This window comes from Gymnogyps californianus, chromosome 5 (assembly GCF_018139145.2).
Source record: "Gymnogyps californianus isolate 813 chromosome 5, ASM1813914v2, whole genome shotgun sequence".
NCBI classification, from domain to species: Eukaryota; Metazoa; Chordata; class Aves; order Accipitriformes; family Cathartidae; genus Gymnogyps; species Gymnogyps californianus.
Window position 1 is genome coordinate 59,949,386 of NC_059475.1, and position 14,380 is coordinate 59,963,765.

The following is a 14,380-nucleotide window of genomic DNA, read 5'->3' on the forward strand; positions in this document are numbered from 1 at the left end:
CTTCCCTGTCCTCGGGACATGGTGCAAGCAGGGAGCCCTGGATTACACCCCCCATGGGTGTGTGAGCTACATCCCCCATCCCAGCAGAGGGGAAGGGCGTCAGCGCTGAGAGATTTACATTTGAAGTCAAAAGCATTGACTAAGTGTGGGAGATAAAAAGGGGATTTCAACTTTTGCATCCTCTGTCTGAGATACCTAAGACTGGATTTTCAGAAGAGAGCAGGATTTGAGGCACTAAAGCCTCAGCAGGAGTTTTTGTGCATCAGAAATTTCCCTCTGCCCTGTATGCCTCTGTGATCCAACCACCTCACACAAGGCACCTGCGGCACAGAAATTTTCCCAAGTGCATTAAATGTATACTGGGTTTTCAATCTTAAACAAGTGGAGAGGGAGCTCCAGGGCGGATGGGGAGCAGGGGTGTCCCCCCGGGCAGGAGGATGCTTGGTGGCTGCGAGAGCAGATCCTAGAGACACATAAGCAAGGAGAGAGGAAGGGCTGTGCTCTCCGAAATGAGCTGCTGCTGTCCAGCCATCGTCTGTGAAACATCTGGTGTTCATTAGGAAAATATTTCACATTCCAATTAAAGAGAAGAAAGGCCTCCCAGGGCTTTTATTGTGGAATATGTTGCTCTTGTAGGAAAGTGCCAAGAAGCTACTTATTACCCTGTTAACTCCCCCAGTTTGTTGTTTCCTTGTGGTTTCCACAATCAATCAGCCCTACTCCTACCCCGGCACACAGTTACATTCCCCACCAGGAGACACAGCTCACTTCTACCCTGGAGGGCCCAAGCTACGAAGTGCAGATACATCTTCCCGTGAATAAGGCTTTCTCAAAAGCATCCAACTAAATGGAAGAGCCAAACTCTCTCCAGATTTAGCTTCTCAGGGGTGAATGCTGCATTTTGAGGGGGGGATCTGGCACAGCTCACAGCACTGTGTGGGTGGTGACATATTTTTTTTGTTTCAGAGGTCTCTGCTGTTTCACAATACCGTTTGTTTCTGGTTTGGGGTGAAAAGCAGTGTTTCCAGCATTCTGTCCAAGGGAACAGTGCCTGCAGCCAGGGTGGCCCATGGGCTGAGGTTTGCCATCTGAGACTGGCCTTTGGGTGCCATCGTTTCAGCAATTTCGCTCGGTGAAATTGTCCTTTCCCGGAAGGAAGATACGGAAAACAGGCTCACTCCAAGCAAGAAAAGAACAATACCAAGACTTTACAGCGAAAGCACAGGAGGCTGTCCAAGCTAAGGATCCTAATCAGTCAAAATATTCCAGAAAAAGCTTTTTAGTGCAGCAGCACTATAATGTTCAGCTCCCTGTCGTGTGGTATCTTTCATCAAAGAGCTCTCAATTGGGTTAAAATATTAAGGATGTTGAGCAAGAAGTGGATTGCATTATTACATCCACTTTACCAGCTGGGCAATGTGGCCTGACACCACCCAGCAAACATGGCTGGGAAGAAAAGAGGTGCCAGGACGTTATTATCTCAGGGGTGGTTGAAAAGTAAAGCTGTATTAGTTTTAGGCTTAACTACTTTAGTAATTATACATCACAGTTCTCCAAAGTACCAGTGTTTAGCAAACATTTATCTTCTGTATTTTGCATATTTCTCATGAAATCTTGTTGTGGTTGGATTTACTGCCCCAAAGCCAGTCATTTTCGTTCTCCAGGCACTGGGCTGATACAGGAGTGCTCTGCTCAGCATCACTGTGCCCTTCCATCCCTTAAGGACATTTTTATGTAATACTGCTAATGATGACATAACATTAGCACTGGGATTGGCCCACCTCTCCCATAAAACCCGTGCAAGAGATCAGTCAGATTGCCGGAGCATTTATTGGACATAGCACGTTTAAACTATTTACTATTACTATTACCATAATAAGACATTATTGGGAAAAGGTAAAGGTTGATGTAAATTAATGTGTGGCAAAAGTGGATTAAGATTAACTTTTAAAGAACTACAAGAACTTCCTCTAGTCCCATAGCCACATAACTGCTTGCCTGATGACACTGAGCAAACGTGAACTTTCCCTCCCTGTATTCATCCTTGTCACACAGAGCACTGCAAATAGCCTCTAATACTCTTCTAATGTAGCACTCTCCATTTATATTTGTAAATTCATATCAAGTCATTCAAATACATTATCCCAGAAAAGGAGTAACATGTAAAGCAGAGAAACCTCCAGGAAAAGGCTGTTGTAGTATTTTTGCCATCTTGATGCTACCTGAGACGATTATCAAAATGCCTGTGTAAGGCTTTCTCTGTTATCTGCACAGAGATTATACCTCTTGCTAAATGAGGCAGAAAAAGTGAATGGCAGATCAAAGACAAGCACCTAACTCCCAAGATGTCTGACCAGGCATAGTTTATGTTTGGCCATGCATGAAATTGTGCCTGGCAGCATGAGTAGGTCTGTGGCCCGAGCTCCGTAACAAGCGTGGGGCTGGGGAGCTGCCATGGGCTTCGTTACGGGATGCAGGATTATGCCTTGGTTCCCAGGACTGTGGGGAGACTGGCATCAGGCGAGACAAAACTGCTTTTTTGTGAACAGTGTTACACAAGTACAGAAAAAGCAAATCAAGCCAGAAGGCAGAAAGGGGTGGTTATACAGCTTGCCAAGCCATCCCTCTGCTGCACTCAGCCCCTGAAGGGGCTGGCAAACTGCAGCTGGGAGAAAGATGCTGATAATCAGAAGAAAGCCCAGAAAACAGGAATGATCTCGCAAACTGCATCCACAGAGAAAGAGAGGTTTGCTTAACATTTGTCAGTGCAGAGCAGTGGCCTTCTTCAACTTTTTTCTGTTTATGCACTAAAAAAGTACTTCCAGAGAAGGCACAGAGCACAGACACAATAATCATCTTCTAGTCAGTTAAAAAATTGCTGCAAAAGGGAAGGAATAAGCTCCTCTCCATTTTCTATGGGGGTCAGGCATAGAGAAACAAGCTTCTGCTACAGCAAGTAGATGCAAGTTAGATGCAGCAAAATCGCCGCTAGTGCTGACGGGGCTAAAGCCCTGAGGACAGCATGGCATCCATACCATCAGTGGCATTTAGCAGCAGGCCAGGCAGATGTGCTGGCATGGCTGGGCCGGCTCTGCGATGGGGACAGATGTGCTGAGTCCCTTTCGGCAGTGCTGCGTGACCACACAGACACAGGAGCAGGAGTGCATTGGTGACCCACCACCAGGCTGATAACACACGGTGACACTGATGCTGTGGCTCTCTAGGGCTGTAGTGATGCGAGGGACTATAACCAGCCCCAGGCGGCTGTTTTACTTTCAGATGCTGACCTACAACGAGGACCTGCATCCTCGGTGGCCCACAGTGCCAGCAGCAAGAACAAGACCAGGGAGTTTCTCTTGCTTTCGCATGCATGTATCCAACAGCGCTTTCTGCTAACAGCCATCATGGGTAATCAGAGAACTGAAATTAAAGAAAATCAAAGTAATCATAAAAGTCTAGCATCCTGAGCAAGGCACAAAATGTTGGGGATCATTTCCTGAGTGAGGGAGCTCACAACTTTACAATACTTTTTCCAAAACTCGGGAAAAAATATTTCCTGAAGGAATTGTGCTATGAACAGAAGCTCATTGAGTAGATAAGAGGCAATCATGGAATTAATCATCAGGAGGAGCAAGGCCAAAAAAGCTGGTGGCTTTTGTCTCCAAAAGCATGTCACTTACACACGTGGACCATCATCTTCCCTTTGCAGCCCCGATTACAGCGTAAGAATGCATTACACATGCTTTCATCTTGAGAGCCCTTTAAACGAATGGGCCTTGAGCCCTCCAAAGCACTAGTGAAAGCCCACAGTGCCTCTTTCCCTTGGTAATCTCAAGGCTGAATCCACCCTGCGCGTGTTGTTGCTAAGCAGATGTTAGTCACCTGCCAAAACACAGACCGTTCCCCGGGATGATGCGTGTACTGTCTTCAAGGAGATGCGTGGAGAGAAATAACAACCCAAGGGGCCAGGCTCGATTTACCTGTGGTGAGAAGTCCTCCCAGCAAGCTCAGGGAGGAGCTGTTATTTGGAAGCATGATTGCTTGTGGCTGCTGAAGGATGCACAAGACACCACGTTGGCTCAGGAGACCTTCTTCTGGATCTGATGAACTAGGTCCTGGTGGCATAGGGAGAGGGGCAAAGGGGAGACAGCGGGGTGCAGGGAGGGGAAGCACTGAGAAATAGTTTGTGCTGCTCATTCCATACATCTTCCGCCCCTGACTTAGCCTGCAGCCCAGCCCTCCACCTGCCTCTGCCCAGCAGGAGATGATGGCCCCAGGAAAGGAGACACCCACACAGCTCTGGTCCTGCATCCCCGCCTGTCTCATGAGTGCCTCTGGCCCTAAGAGTGGATATGCAGCCTTGTGGCATCACATGTGAAATGCCTCTCTGCAACGCTGTTTTATCTGAAAAAACAGCTCTTTTTTCCTTTTTTGTTAACCATATGACTTTTGCTCGTTTCTTCACTACTGAACAGCACAAAGCCAAATTCAGCCCCGGCACAAGAAAAAATAGATCCATAGGATTCTACCAAATTGTGGTCTAAATTTCAACCTGATTATTCTGTGCAAGGAAAAAAGCCACCCTTGAGAGGATCCTGCACTGGCAGTGCTGGCCAGGGTCTCAGAGCAGCTGCGGCACTCTGCCAGGCTGGGCATGCCCTTGGCATGGTGGCACTCGGCGTTGGGGTGAAGGCTATGTACGCCACGGCAAGAGACCACCTCCCAGGAGCCCCCATGGTAGAGTCCCACATGCAACGTTTCAGTGCTGCCCATGGGGAGTGGGCTGAATCTGAACACACCATTTCCTCCGCTTTTGGCCCCGACCCTCGGGTCTAGGATTTCTCATTTCCACCAAAATGCCTTTGCAAGTGATTAAATACTCAAATAGCTCAAGGTTGTCTCTTCTGAGTGAAAAAAAAGGATTTGTTTGGCTTGCAACAGGGCAGGAATACTTGAATGGATGCCTCATTTTGCTCTATTAAATATCCAGAGCCGGAGAAAATATTGAGTTAACAAAACTGCCTATAGACAGGCAGCAAAACTCACAGCAATATTGTTCAATTTCCCAGAGTTATTCACAATCCATTGCAAACAAAAACTGCTACGTCTCCACAATCAGTTAACCTTTGGCCTTGGTGTGTGGATTTAGATGCCATTGTTTTAGTCACGACATGAAAAATGAATTGCATTGTTGGTGTTACAGCTCTATTTCTGGGAAAATGCTTGCATGGGGTGTACCAAACAGAATCCTCAAAGGAATACTATTTTCCACAGTTTAAAAAAAACCAAACTTTAATACTATATATAACAGCTCTTTCCACCTCTTATAAGTGAAGCTGCTTCTTCCTAATGCAGGTGGATAGAAGCCTGAAGGAGTTAGAAGTTCACACACAGGGCTTACCTTTAAATACTGCATCCAAAATACTGCCTTTACATAGCATTGCCATATTGGTGTTCATATCCATCACTCATCTTTACTTACTTTAGAGCTATTCCTCTGTGCTATGAAGGCGATGTTAGAAATACTACGACAACCTCATCCGATGCTGGAGTGGTTTAGGAAGGATCCGTGTCTGGCCGCTGCACTATTGGGGCAACTCCCAGGAGAGCACACACGTACAAAGCACCTTACCCAGCCCAGTGGTGCAGACTCTGCCAGGGCAGGGGGAGGCAAAGAAAAATGTTATCATCCTGAAGAGCCAGCAGGATTCCTCAGATGTTTGTTGAGGAAAGAGGAATATTTTATTGCAAGGTCAGTGGGAATTTCAGTCCTCGGGAGATCTGTAAATCTCATTCAAGAACATGCTGCTATTTACGAAGAGATGAAGAGCCTCTCTGTACTGCCAATAAATTTGATAGCAGAAACGCTGTTGATTTCAACAGTGCAGGATAAGTGATGAGTTCCTTACTGAGTCAGAGGGTTTGAAACACAGGTTATTGAGTCCTCCCAGCCACTTGGATTTCCCCTGGAAACTTCCCTCTGTGCCACCCACCAAGCCTGAATTTGCTGGGACACACAAGGATAACCCAGCAGGAGAGAGCCCGGGAACAGCAATGGGCAAATTTGAGGACCCAAAAGGAAGTTCAAAAAAGAAGAACTTCTTGGTGTCTTGCTTTCAAGACCTCAAAAAGAAGTACTGCTTTTGCAGTTTCCCCCGTGCTTTCCCCCCAGTACTTTCCACTGCACAGTGATGGGGAGTTTATGGGCAGCCTTTCCTGCTGGGCAAAAAGAGATGCCCCAAGGCAGCGAGTCCTGGGGCGGGGAAGGTGCCTGGGCTGGGGGAAAACAACTGCAGTGAAAAGACGTCCTGATTAGTCCCATCAGGTCTAAACATGATGCTGCTACTATCATGAGGGCCAGCTGGGATTTGGTCCCATCCAGTGACCTTTGGGATCAGTGTTTCATTCCCTGATCTAAAATTAGGCCTCTTATCCCCTGCACACAAACTGTGTGTCAGCTCAGGCACCGCCATCAGCGTCTGGGGAGGACCCACAAGCTGAGCACTAGTGAGGACAGGCATGCCCCGGCCTTTAAACATGGATGGGCGCATTTCTCCCACACCCGTGGGCAGTAGGTATTCGAGCAGCTCCGCCAACACGGCTGAAGCAGCTCTGGCTGCTGCAGGGTGGTTTTGGCAGTGCCAGGGTTCAGCTGGCAAGGTTTGTTTTGCAGCGACTGTTGAGAATCACTTGACTTACAGGCAGCCCAGTGTAAGTGCTAGTCTCGAGCTTGGTTTTGTATTCAAGACCTGACGCTGCAGAGCAGGCGCATCAGGACCAGGAGATGGGCAACCCAGCCCTGTGCTGTGCAGCACAGCTGTGCTATCACATCTGGGAGCACCGAGCCACATCGCAGAAAGTGTGAATGTCTGATGCTGCCCAGGATGGGGCTTCTTGCACCATTTCTTGTAGCTTAACTGGTGAGGCAGTTCCCACTTGCCTTCCCTCAGCCCCTGGCTGTGCTGACCTCTGAGGGCATCTGAGTCAAAAGTGGCCCCATCTTAGTGACTCCTTTTTAATGCAGGAGCACTGTGAGAAAAACAGCGTGCATCTTGCAAGCACACATACATACGCTTGTCTAGCTTTACAGAGAGCTGGTCCTTGTGTGTTCATGCTGCCCCTGCCAAGGGCATTAGGAAGCTGCAAACAGAGAAGCAGTGTTATATAAAGAAGCAAGAGTAAGCTGGGAAAAATAAAGAAGAACTATGGGGTAGCAAGTGCTGGAGTGCCTTAAAAATAGGGTGATAAAAACAACGGTGCTTTTCTGTCAGAGGATCTCTGAGGCTTCTCCAGAGCAGCAGTGTTTCCCAAAACATCTGTGGTACAGGCAGATGTGACCCCCCCGATCGCCCCAGCCCGGAGCTCTTGCAGGTCCGCTCTGAGCACCTCGTTCAGCCCCGTCCCAGACCCGAGCCCGGTGCTGTGACCCCACAACGTGCCCTCCATTTCCCGACAGGAGCGAGATGGCAGGAAGCGTGAGTCCCCACTCCTCTGGAGTGAGTTGTGCTGAGATGACTGGACTTCCACACCGGGAAAAAGCACTTCCAGTTTCGTTTAGGTGAAGGGGAAAAAGCTACATCCTTCGCTTAACGCCTGCCGCTCCTCCCCAAGTCACCGCGCAGCAGATGTTGAGGATGCCCATCAGTCTGCAAGCAGCTCCAAACACAGGGACAGTATGACTACCTCCATTTCATGGGGGAGGGCTATTTGTCCCAGGCTATGAAGCCGCTCAGCTGAAGGTCCAGGGATAGCAAACTGGGAATGTCCGGCTGCCAGGGCTGTCAGGACAAGGGGACCTCACTTCCAGCACATGTCTCCTGCCTGCTGTGAACGTGTCAGGGACAGCTGGGCCCAGCCAGAAATCTCTGATATGGACCCCTCCTCCAGTCTCCACGTCAGGTGGAGGGTGGCAGAACAACCTCAAAAATGCGCACCTCCCTCGCACACATATCGGGGGAGGGTGCCAGAGCGGCCTCAGAGACGGATGCCTCCTCCACCAGAAATATCATGGCGAAGGTGTCATCAGCCTCAGCTATGGACCACTCCTCAAGCAGAAATATCAGAATGGGGATGCAGACCATGCTTGCATACAAGCCCTTCCTTTGCCAAAGATTTAGGACATTCCTGTCAGATTTGAATTCCTGGTTCATTACTCAGACATGTAGGATTTTTGATGCCAGTAGAAACCAAAATCAGGAAAGCTCTGTATGGTTAGTTCAGTTCAGATGTGGCTGGAGAGGGCAAAACTATCACCATGTGAGGTTTGTACTGCTGGTAGCGAAGTTCTCAAAAGGGATTCACACTTTTGAAGCTACCAAATCACAGCTTTGCTGTTGGTCAAACCTCCAACACCACCCTCCTTTGAATAGACCTGGGTAAAAACATGCATATTCACCATTTGGTGGGGAAGAGAAGGGAGCCAGAACTATGAGAGAAGGATGAAGATACACTGCCGCAGTGGCTGTTGCTGCTGAACATGGTTGGTAAAGGTTGTCCTGCTTGGCTTTCACGTCTAGGTTCAGCAAAGCCTGAGCAGATCAATCTTCTCAGCACAAGGGCAGGCTTTTGCCCGTGGCCACAGGGTCCATGTTGGAAAGGACAAAGGATTTTGCAGGAGGAAGGGAACTTTTTGGATCTGAGAACACCAGTTTGGGTGAGTCCTTCAATACTTAAAAAATATTCCATATTGTTTGGCATTAAGGTGTTGAGTTTAGGTGTTGCTTTTGACCAGTAAGAGACCAGTACTAGAACTGGCCATCTTGATAGTTCCCTTGAATCACAGACGTGAGGGAAGAGTCTGCTCCTCACCTACCACAAAACATAACCTGCACAAGGAGTTCATTAAAGAAGGCCACAAGTAGGCTTCAAAGATAGCAGAAATCTGTCCCTTGGTGTGTTTCTGTGACCATTTTGAAAGCCAAGGGATGTTGTACTTAAAACCATGTAACTTAACACATGTCTACAGACAAAGAATTCATTGCAAATGCATAATTATCAAGGGTTGTGGGGCACAAATGAAAACAAAGTTGGGCCAGGGAAGTAGTTCATGAAATAAGAGGAAAAATGAGAGGTTATATCCTGTCATGTCACAGGAGGTGTCTCAGACTGGCTAGAAACAACAGTCCTGTCAGCCTGAAAGGTTTCAGACTTGTGTCCCAGGAGGTACTCTCCACTCACCCATCGAAGCTGGGCCCTAGGACATCTAGAAGAAGTCCAGTTAGCTGCAACCTAGGAGGTTCTTAGTTCATTGACTCATAGAGAAACTGCAAGAGGAAACAAAACTTCATCCTGGTGATTTTGGGTATTGTCTGGGAGGAGAAGTCCTTTGCTCACCACTACTTATTTATGTCTTTTACATGAAGGAGTCATCACCTGCCATGGGAACTTTTCCCATAGTGGTTAGTACTGCATGACACAATCTGCATGGTGAACTCGGGTCCCCTCACCTCCCATTTCCCATGCGCTGTTCCTGCCGCTCACTACTACCCTGTTCCTATGCTATAAGGCCAATATTTGGGTATATCATCACAGCTCTTCTGAGCCTGGTCGCTGATGGAGAAAAAGAGCTCTTGTTTCCATTACTTGCAGTCATCATGAATACTGGAGAGGAATACACCTCAATCAATCCGAAGTAACATATTTTGGTGAGCACATCATCCAAGCAATCCTTTTAGGACCTGAGCGGTCTGAGTTAAAATGCACAATAGTCTTGAGAGCTGGATTCATCTCCTCTAGACCTCCCACCAGTTACCAGCTGCTTTGCCACAGCTGCTGAGCAGTGACAGTGCCTTTTGAGCCAGCAAGTTCCTCCACAGCTTACTGACCTGCCACGTCCCTCCACTCAGGGAGGGGAGCTGGGGCCCCTCATGACCTAGCTGCCATTGCTCTGGCCTGCAGATCTGAGTCAGTCTTCAGAGTTCAAACTTTCAGCCCTTTCACTGACCCCAAACTTTATAAACTTCTGGAGAGAGCCAGATAAATGTGGCTGGTGTGACCTCTTGGTCTTTTACCCCACAGTTTAATGAGGACCCCAAATTCTCCTCTGTTACCCCTGTTTGCACATGCCCCTACTTCTATCAAAATATTCCACAGTGAGCAGAAATAAAAGAGGTATTTCTGTGCACAGGAGCAGCGAAGCAACCAGCTACGAGCAGCTCAGGGCACAGCAGATGCAGTCCTCATGACGTGCTCCTTCATGTGCCTCCCCCAGCACTGCAGGGAGGTCAGACACCACGGTGGCATCCTTCCCCATCCCCCTCCCCAGGCTGCTGCACACTCCGTTCCCCATCCCATGTGGAAAAGCTGCAGGACGTTACCTGACCCTGGTTTTCCAGTCCAAGTCCACAATGAGAGCATTTTCTGACTCTCTCAAGCTCTACTTGGGCTTGTGTGCCCCACCAGCTCCAGGAGATGGTCCCCAAATCCCCAGCAGAAGGTGACAGGGTGGTGCCTGCTCACCCAGAGGGCTGCTGCCAGCCACCTGCACCCAGGCCTGTTGCTTTTCTATTACTGAAACATGCACTTAGGAGAAATGAGTTAAGCTCATGGAAAATCCCACAGGAAAACTGATAGTTCCCCTGTCTGGTAATAAAGGTGATTAAAACAAGCTTGAACAAAAATCTCAAATTCCATTCAATGAATAAGCATATTGAATTAATGAATTCCAGGAAGAAAACCTTTACCCTCATAATAATCTGCTTCTTGACACACCTTTAGCTGGCAATGAAGGATAACAGCTCTTCGGCATGCTGAAAGAGGAAATTAAAACTTCACTTCAAAAATAATCTCCTTATCAAGACCTCTTGTTTATAGTCTCTTCATTTTTACAGGTAAGACAAATCTTCATTGTCTAGTGCCAAGGATTCACAACTTTTTTTTCAGTAGAGACACTTCCCTTTTGTAGGCTCCTGCCCAGCTACATTTGGATATTAGGACTGCTAGTGAGAAAGTCTTTGATGCTTAATATAGAAGAGGTGAACAATCCCATGCAAGTTCACCGTTCAAATTTAAGGAAGCATCTGCAAAATTAAGTTACAAATTTCTGAAGTACATCTTTTAGCTTTTAAGTGTAGGTTGTAGCTGAGAAATGTATCATTGTTGTGGTTTAACCCCAGTCAGCAACTAAGCACCACGCAGCTGCTTCCCCCTTCTCCTCCCAGTGGGGTGAGGAGGAGGAAAGAGGGAAAAAAAAAAGTAAAACTCGTGGGTTGAGGTAAGAACAGTTTAATAACTAAAGTAAAATATAATACTAACAATAGTAATAATGAAATATAATAATAATAATAGTAATGAAAAGGAATATAACAAAAAAGGAAGGGGGGGAAGGAAAAAAACAGTGATGCACAATGCAATTGCTCACCACCCGCTGACCGATGCCCAGTTAGTTCCCGAGCCACGATCCACACCTCCCGGCCAACTCCCCCCTGTTTATATGCTGGGCATGACGTTCCATGGTATGGAATACCCCTTTGGCTAGTTCAGGTCAGCTGCCCTGGCTGTGCTCCCTCCCAGCTTCTTGCACACCTGCTTGCTGGCAGAGCATGGGAAACTGAGAAGTCCTTGGCTTAAGATAAGCGCTACTTAGCAACAACTAAAACATCAGCGTGTTATCAACATCGTTCTCACACTAAATCCAAAACACAGCACTGTACCAGCTACTAAAAAGAAAGTTAACTCTGTCCCAGCCGAAACCAGGACAATCATGTATATTATGGAAGTTAAGTGTAAAACCCTGGATTTCTCAAAATCACAGACTTAAGATAGCTTCTTAGATAGCATAAACACAGAAAATCAGTGTAGCCCTATGCGATACATTCTGAGTAGTTACAGAGCACAGAAAAATTCCCGTGCAGCACTAGAAGATGCGCAGCCTGGTGTTAGCCACTACCCAATATTGTATAAGTTAATACAAGATGCCTGTCTCAGAAATCAGGCTACATAGACAAGCTGGTGCTTGTGTATCAGCAGGAGGTCAAAGTGCAGTGACAGGTTTGTCTCAGGTAAATAAGGGCACCCGAAGGATGACACCTAAGCTCTAGGTTTTTAATTTAAGACCCGGTCCCAAGATGCTTCTTGTTCCCCTGTCTGCTGGCAGAATTGCCCTGACCCCACTGAAGTTAACTTACAGTAGCTAAAGACGAGGCCCAGCAGCAGATCCCACTATGTGAATCTACTTTGGATCCCACATAAATCATTCTGTACAGACATTTATCCAAGAAAACAACCAAAGATGCCTGCAGATTTGCAGCTACATTTGCTAACACCAGCTGAGCATCAGACTCCCTTGGGCTTTCCCACATCACTTGCTGCAGGAGTCTCCTACAGTCAGGGTGTCCTGTGTTAAGCTGGGGATGAGACACTGGTCTCATAAAACAGTAGCGCTGCTGTTGAGCCAATGCAAAGACCCTCTGAATATTTAAAGAGAGGTTTCAGTGGGTCTGAAACACGTGTCACTGAGCCACTTCCCGCTGCAGATTCACAGCACACCTGGGGACAGACACCCCTGCGTCCTGCAGAGATCACATAACCGAGGACATGAGAAGTGAACCAGCCCCAGGGTCCTCCCTGCATCCAGAACAGCATCCTTTGCTTTCAGACAGCCACAAATGCTGCCTGCCCAGCTGTGCCCAGAGCTACATGTGTGTGTAACCCCCGGGCCACACCAGCCTCCCCGGTGCCTCCCAGGAACCACATCCCTTTGCCTCCTGCACGCCAGGGTCATTGGATGCAGCATCAAGCTTGCCTCCAGCTGTACCGTGCTGCCCCAAAACCAGCTGTAACTGCAGATGGCAAACCTTGCCTCTCCCCTTCACATTGCCGTTGGAGGAAGTGATGAAGCACAGAGAAAGTTAACTGCACTTCAGGGCCAAATCTCACACCATTTCATGTTTCCAGACTGCTGTGGCACCCAGCATTTCTGTCCCATGACGACAGTTGTTTCTTGCCATGGATTGTCAAGCAGCGAGGGGACCCAACCCCGAGGCAATCCCAGAGGGGGACCCTCCGCCCAGCTCAGCTGCAGGCTGGCCTGAGATGAATCAGTGTTTTCCAGAGACCGGAGATCATGGGCTTGCCCATTGGGGCGGCCCCTCCACTTCTGCTTCCTGTTTTGGCAGACATTGTTGGGGGGAGGATTTTTTCCCTGCTGCCATGTTTTTTTTGGGAAGAGAGTCCCAGAGAGGAAAGCAGCAGCCCCGACAGGCAGGATGCCTGCTGAAAGGCACAGACCGGGAGAAGCATCTGCTCTCCAGCACCGTGCCCGCTCAGCTGGGTGCCTCCTTCCAGCACAAACATTGGCCCCAGACCACGTCTGCTGCTGGGGGATGCCCCCATGCTGGGCCTGCATAGCCCCCCCGAAAGTTGTGCAGCCACACAGGCGCTGAGTGCGGGCATCAGCACCACCACAAAAGCTCACGGTTCACAGTCAGCTTTAAGTCTCTGGACCATTTTTTTGCATTTTGCATTACAGCACAGCTATCAGACATAAAAGAGAAATTGTCCCAGGCACAGTAACCAGCCACTGGGACCTGCTGCCTACCCCACTCCCTGCCCCACAGCAGCTTCCCAGGAAAGGAGAGAGGAGGTAGACTCTTCAGGACCACAATACTTTGATTTTCTGCCTGCAGGGCAGCTGCTTCAACCCCGATCTCACCCAGGTGGGTGCAGAAGATGCCCCGCATTGAGGCTATCTAAGCAAGGGACAGCACAGCCCTGGCAGCCTTCACAGACCCTCTGCAATGGCCCCCCACAGCCATTGCTGTCACCCAGCCGTCCCCTGCCGTGGCAGCACACATGCTTCCCCAGTGTAATAATGGGCTCACTACAGTTCCACAGCCAGGGATGCAGGTGCCTAGGAAATCAGGGACAGAAATCAGGAAGGCAAATGTCCCTTCTGCAAGTGGAAGATACAGGTTCAGAGGCTTTGGGGTGAGGAAGGAAGCCTGTGTCTCCGAGTCCCTAGGCAGGGACTCAACCCACTACACTGAAGGTGCTTGATGTTATTAGTGTCTCCTGGGAGCGCCGCGAGCCCTGCTCTGGGGAAGGCACTTCACCTTGGGCACAATGCAGGACCCCGATACAGCAGGCTGTGCTTTCAGGCACGCACATCATCCCTGCCAGCCCACCCGTGCCAATGCCCTGCTCAGGGAGCAGAGCTTTTGGAGGCATCTGCTCCATCCCTAACAACGGGTTTCCAGGCCTGCAATGGGACACATCATATATACCAACCCTCGGGGCAGTGAGGCCAGGGTGCTCCCGTGCCCCATTCACTGGTCCATCAGGACACGACGCTGGGGCTCAGCTTCTCTGCAGGGACCGACCCGGGGCAGACGCCACCGCCACCGGGGCCAGCCATCCTCCCGCCGCGGGGACTTCTTCCCCG